Raw genomic sequence first — 6,797 nt, 5'->3', positions numbered from 1 at the left:
CTATCTCAAAAAAATTATCAAGTATCAAATTGATCATAGCATCCAATTCACTTCCTATGATAGTTTTTATTATACGCAACTTGGATGCCAACCATTCTAGGACCAATTTTATAACCAAAGCAAATACCATGCTGTTCTAAAAGACTCTCAAAAAGATATAAGTGAAGCATGAGAGACTAGCAATTTCTACAAAAATAAGTCACCACCGTGCTCTAAAAGATATAAGTGAAGCGCTAGAGCAAAAACTATGAAGCTCAAAAGATATAAGTGAAGCACATAGAGTATTCTAGCAAATTCTAATCAAATAAGCTTCTCCCAAAGGGTGTGTACAATAAGGATGATTGTGGTAAACTAAAAAGTAAAGACTAATATAATACACGACGCTCCAAGCAAAACACATATCATGTGGCGAATAAAAATATAGCTCCAAGTAAAGTTACCAATGAACGAAGACGAAAGAGGGGATGCCTTCCCGGGGCATCCCCAAGATTAGGCTTTTGGCTATCCTTGAATATCTTGGGGTGCCTTGGGCATCCCCAAGCTTAGGCTCTTGCCACTCCTTATTCCATAGTCCATAAAAGCTTTACCCAAAACTTGAAAACTTCACAACACAAAACTCAACAGGAAATCTTATAAGCTCCGTTAGTGAAAGAAAACAAAACCACCACATAAGGTACTATAATTAACTCGTTCTTTATTTATTTTGGTGTTAAACCTACTGTATTTCAACTTCTTCATGGTTTATAAACTATTTTACTAGCCATAGATGCATTGAAATAAGCAAACAACACACGAAAAACAGAATCTGTCAAAAACAGAACAGTCTGTAGCAATCTGTAACTAACGCAAACTTATGGAACTCTAAAACTCCTACCAAAATAGGAAGTCCTGGATAATTTGTTTATTGATCACAAGCAAAAAGAATCAACGCAAAATCACATTTCTGTGATTTAATAAAACTAAATTCGTGCGCACAAAGTTTCTGTTTTTCAGCAGAATCAAATCAACTATCATCATAGGTTATCCTATAGGTTCTAGTTGGCACAAACACTAATTAAAAGATTAAAACACATCTAAACAGAAGGTAGATGCAAGATTTATTACTAAATAGGAACAAAAACAAAAAACACAAAGAAAATTGGGTTGCTTCCCAACTAGCGCTATCGTTTAACGCCCCTAGCTAGGCATAAGAGCGAACATAGATCTAACGAGTGCCATCTTTGGCACTAAATTCATAATTAGCCTGCATGATAGATTCATAAGGTAATTTGACTTTCTTTCTTGGAAAGTGCTCCATGCCTTTCTTTAATGGAAATTGGAATCTAATATTCCCTTCCTTCATATCAATAATCGCTCCAATCATTCTAAGGAAAGGTCTACCAAGAATAATAGGGCAAGAAAGATTGCAATCTATATCAAGAACGATAAAATCTACGGGCACCAAATTTCTATTTTCAACAATGAGAACATCATTGAACCTTCCCATTGGCTTTTTAATGGTGGAATCCGCAAGGTGCAAATTTAAAGAGCAATCATCAAGATCATGGAAACCTAGAACATCACATAAAGTTTTCGAAATCGTGGAAACACTAGCATCCAAATCACACAAAGCAAAACACTCATGATCTTTAATTCTAATCCTTATAGTAGGTTCCCACCCATCATTAAGTTTTTTAGGTATAGAAACTTCCAAATTAAGTTTTTCATCATAATATTACAACAAGGCATCAACGATATGTTTGGTAAAAGCTTTATTTTGACTATAAGCATGAGGAGAATTAACAATGGATTGCAACAAGGAAATACAACCTTCTAAAGAACAATTATCATAATCAAATTCCTTGAAATCCGAGATAGCGGGTTCAATGCTATTTAAAGTTGTGATCTCTCCAATCCCACTTTTACCAAATTTAGCATCAAGATCTAAAAACTCCGAATTCTTGGGACGCCTTCTAGGTAAAGTTGACTCATCATCAGTCCCATAATTATCAAGATTCATATTGCAAAACATAGATCTAATAGGAGACGCATCAATAACTTTAAGATCCTCATCATTATTCTCATCTAACTTTTCTGGTTTAGCGGCCATCTTATTGACTAAGGTGGCTTGTTTATCAGAAATTTTGGCTATAGCATTTTCAAGACGGGTAATTTGAGCATTAACACCATAAAATTCTTTATTCATATCATCAAGCTCTTTGTTCATAAACCCCAAAAAACCTTTTTGTTCCTTCAGGTCTTTTCTAAAGAAATTATTATGCTCAAATTGCAAATTCATAAAGCTTCTAATATTAGATTCAATCTCATCCATCCTTCCGAGAAGGTGGTCAGGGCCCTTAGGCGCAGCCATAGGGTCAAATAAGCAAACAAGCACACACAAGAAGGCAAGCGAAAAGAGAGAGGAGGAGATTGGGAAAGAGAGGGCGAATAAAACGGCAAGGGTGAAGTGGGGGAGAGGAAAACGAGAGGCAAATGGCAAATAATGTAAATGCGAGGGAGATGGGTTTGCGATGGGTACTTGGTATGTCTTGACTTGAGCGAAGACCTCCCCGGCAACGGTGCCAGAAATCCTTCTTGCTACGTCTTGAGCTTGCGTTGGTTTTCCTTGAAGAGGAAATGGTGATGCAGCAGAGTAGCGAAAGTATTTCCCTCAGTTTTTGAGAACCAAGGTATCAATCCAGTAGGAGGCTCCTCAAAAGTCGCACGCACCTACACAAACAAATTGAGAACTCGCAACCAACGCAATAAAGGGGTTGTCAATCCCTTCACGGCCACTTGCGAAAGTGAGATCTAATAAAGATAGTAAGATAAGATAAATATATTTTTGGTATTTTATAATATAGATGCAAAAAGGTAAAGACGCAAATAAAAGTAGATTGGAAGCAAATATGATAAGAGATAGACCCGGTGGCCATAGGTTTCACTAAAGGCTTCTCTCAAGATAGCATAAGTATTTCGGTGGGTGAACAAATTACTGTCAAACAATTGATGGAAAAGCGAATAATTATGAGATTATCTAGGCATGATCATGTATATAGGCATCACGTCCGCAACAAGTAGACCGACTCCTGCCTGCATCAACTACTATTACTCCACACATTGACCGACTCCTGCCTGCATCTAGAGTATTAAGTTCACAAGAACAGTGTAACGCATTAAGCAAAATGACATGATGTAGAGGGATAAACTCAAGCAATATGATATAAACCCCAACTTATTATCCTCGATGGCAACAATACAATACGTGCCTTGCAATCCTTTCTTTCAATGGGTAAGGGCACCGCAAGATTGAACCCAAAGCTAAGCACTTCTCCCATGGCAAGAAAGATCAATCTAGTAGGCCAAACCAAACTGATAATTCAAATAGACTTGCAAAGATAACTCAATCATACATAAAAGAATTCAGAAAAGATTCAAATATTATTCACAGATAAACTTGATCATAAACCCACAATTCAATGGATCTCGACAAACACACCGCAAAAAGAGTTTAGATCGAATAGATCTCCATAAATAGAGGGGGAGACCATTGTATTGAGATCCAAAAAGAGAGAAGAAGCCATCTAGCTAATAACTATGGACCCGTATGTTTGTGGTAAACTACTCACAACTCATCGGAGGGGCAAGGATGTTGATGTAGAAGCCCTCCGTGGTCGATTCCCCCTCCGGCAGAGTGCCGGCGAAGGCTCCAAGATGAGATCCGCGGATACAGAAGGTTACGGTGGTGGAAATTGTGTTTCGTCTACTCCTTGGATGTTTTCAGGGTATGTAGGCTTATATAGGAGGAAGAAGTACGTCGATGGACGCCCGAGGGGCCCACGAGATAGGGGGACGCGCCCTATAGGGGGGGGGCGCACCCTCCTATCTCGTGGAAGCTTCGGCTGCTTCTTGACTTGCACTCCAAGTCTTCTGGATCACGTTCGTTCCAAAAATCACGCTCCCGAAGGTTTCATTCCGTTTGGACTCCATTTGATATTCCTTTTCTTTGAAATACTGAAATAGGCAAAAAACAGGAATACGGGCTGGGCCTCCGGTTAGTAGGTTAGTCCCAAAAATGATATAAATGTGTAAAATAAAGCCCATAAACATCCAAAAGGGGTAATATAATAGCATGGAACAATCAAAAATTATAGATACGTTGGAGACGTATCAACTCCCGGCTCACTGTCGCAGACTTGTGCCCGACCGTGGCCAAGCTCCAAACGCGCATCGAACCTTGGCAGGGGAGGAGGTTATCTAAGGCAGCCCAGACTATTCTCATCAACTCTTCCCTCTCCAGCCTCCTACTGTTTCTTATGGGCTTCTACAGCCTCCACGAGACCCTGCACCATGAGATTGCCAAATTCCAGTCTCGCTTCTACTGGGCTGGCGAGAATGACAAGCAGAAGTATCATATGGTCAGTTGGCCGGACATTTGCAAGCCCAGGGAGTAGGGCAGCCTGGGCATTATGTGCTCTAAGCGAATGAATATCACCCTTCTCTCTCGGTGGCTTTGGCACATCTCGCAAGGCCGTGGTGGTCTTTGGCTCGACATCATCCGGAACAAATACCTGCGCGGGCAGCCCCTTGCCTTCTACTAGAGAACTGGCGGCTCCCAGTTCTGGCAGTCGGTCGTCTAGCTCCTTCCGGTTCTCCGCATCGGGACGTCCATCTCGGTCGGCTTCGGAGCGTCGACTTTGTTCTGGTTCGATCGTTGGGCCGGAGACGCTCCCTTCGCGGCGCGCTTTCCCGGCCTCTTTTCCATCGCCTTTGACCCTGTGATCTCTGTCGAGAGGGACCTTATTGACTTAGTGCGCCTCGCCTTCCGGAGGCCATTTGGGCCCCTGGAATCTGCTGCTTGGCGCGAGTTGCTGGACTCTGTTGCCCTCCATGAGCCTAGGGTAGACAGTGGCCCCAACCAGGTGCGTTGGCGCCTGGAGCCATCTGGCCAGTTCTCGACCAAGTCTCTCTACCTGTCCATCGCCCCTTCCTCCGCCCCCTCCCCCTCTCGACGGTTTGGTCCATCCGCCTGCCGCTGAAGATCCGGATCTTCATGTGGCAATGGATTCGCGGTCGGGTTTCGTCCGGAGTTGAGGTTCGCAAGCGAAATGGCCCAGGCTCGGGCATCTACCCCCTCTGCGGTGTTCCCGAAGACTCGAAACACATCTTCTTCTCCCGCGTGTCTGCTCAATTCGTTTGGAGCTGCTTTCGCGAAGTGGTTGGTGGAGATTTGTGCCACACCAACTTTGCCGACTTATTTGCCGAACTCCATAACTCCCCCTTGTCGTCTCGCCACATTAGGTGGCTTGAGATTGGGGTCATTGCCTGGACCCTCTGGACGATCCGCAATAAGCTTGTGATCCAGCGCACTCCTCTTCGACGAGCTACTAACGCGATCTTCAAACTCTCTGGTTTCTTGCAACTTTGGCGGCCACTTAGCCGCCCTCAGGACCGCGATGCCATCTCCGCCTTCATCGCCGACCTTCGATCGATGGCCGTCCATCTGTCGCCGCCGTCCGTCCGTCTGCCATCTGCATAACTCATCGCTGACCATGTTTTTAGTTGTTAAAACCTCAAGGCTGTCTTCCTGAAGATTGATTTCCATAAGGCCTATGATACTATTAGTTGGTCCTTCCTTTGGGAAGTGTTACTCCGGAAGGGCTTCGACGACCGTTGGATCACCAGAGTTATGCAGATGGTCTCTTGCGGTCGCACGGCTGTTAACATCAACAGCGAGATCGGTCCTTTCTTCCCCACCCTATGTGGGGTTCGACAAGGCGACCCCTTCTCCCCGTTCCGGCCTATTCAACATGGTCGTGGACGCCCTTGCCACCATCCTGGATAAGGCGAAGGCTGCTGGCCATATTCGTGGGATCACCCCCCACCTTGCCGGAGGGTCCGGGATTTCCCTCCTCCAGTATGCCGACGACACCATCATCATGGTCGAAGGCTCAGAGGCGGACATTTCCAACCTCAAGTTCCTCCTCCTTTGCTTCCAACAAATGTCTGGCCTTAAGATTAACTTCGACAAGAGTGATGTTATGGTGATGGGCTATCCTCCCGAGGAGTGTCTAGCCATTGTCAACCGGCTTAGCTGTCGCCTGGGCTCCTTTCCCATGACTAACTTGGGTACGCCCATTAGTGACTCCCGGCTCACCGTCGCGGACTTTCGCCCGACCGTGGCCAAGCTCCAAACGCGCAACCTTGGCAGGGGAGGTGGTTATCTATGGCTGCCCGGACTATTCTCATCAACTCTTCCCTCTCCAGCCTCCTATTGTTTCTTATGAGCTTCTACAGCCTCCACGAGATCCTACACCATGAGATTGCCAAAGTCCAGTCTCGCTTCTACTGGTCTGGCGAGAATGACACGCAGAAGTATCATATGGTCAGTTGGCCGGACGTTTGCAAGCCCAGGGAGCAGGGCGGCCTAGGCATTATGTGCTCTAAGCGAATGAATATCGCCCTTCTCTCCCGGTGGCTTTGGCGCATCTCGCAAGGCCATGGTGGTCTTTGGCTCGACATCATCCGGAAAAAATACCTGCATGGGCAGCCCCTCGCCTTCTGCCAGAGAACTGGCGGCTCCCATTTCTGGCAGTCGGTCGTCCAGCTCCTTCCGGTTCTCCGCATCGGGACTTCCATCTCGGTCGGCTCCGGAGCGTTGACTTTGTTCTGGTTCGATCATTGGGCCGGAGACGCTCCCTTCGTGGCGCACTTTCCCGGCCTCTTTTCCATCACTGTTGACCCTGTGATCTCTATCGAGAGGGCCCTTATTGACTTCGTGCGCCTCGCCTTCCGGAGGCCATTTGGGCCCCCCAAAT

Source organism: Triticum aestivum, chromosome 5B (assembly GCF_018294505.1).
Source record: "Triticum aestivum cultivar Chinese Spring chromosome 5B, IWGSC CS RefSeq v2.1, whole genome shotgun sequence".
In the NCBI taxonomy this organism is placed as follows: domain Eukaryota; kingdom Viridiplantae; phylum Streptophyta; class Magnoliopsida; order Poales; family Poaceae; genus Triticum; species Triticum aestivum.
This window is presented reverse-complemented; position numbering follows the sequence as displayed.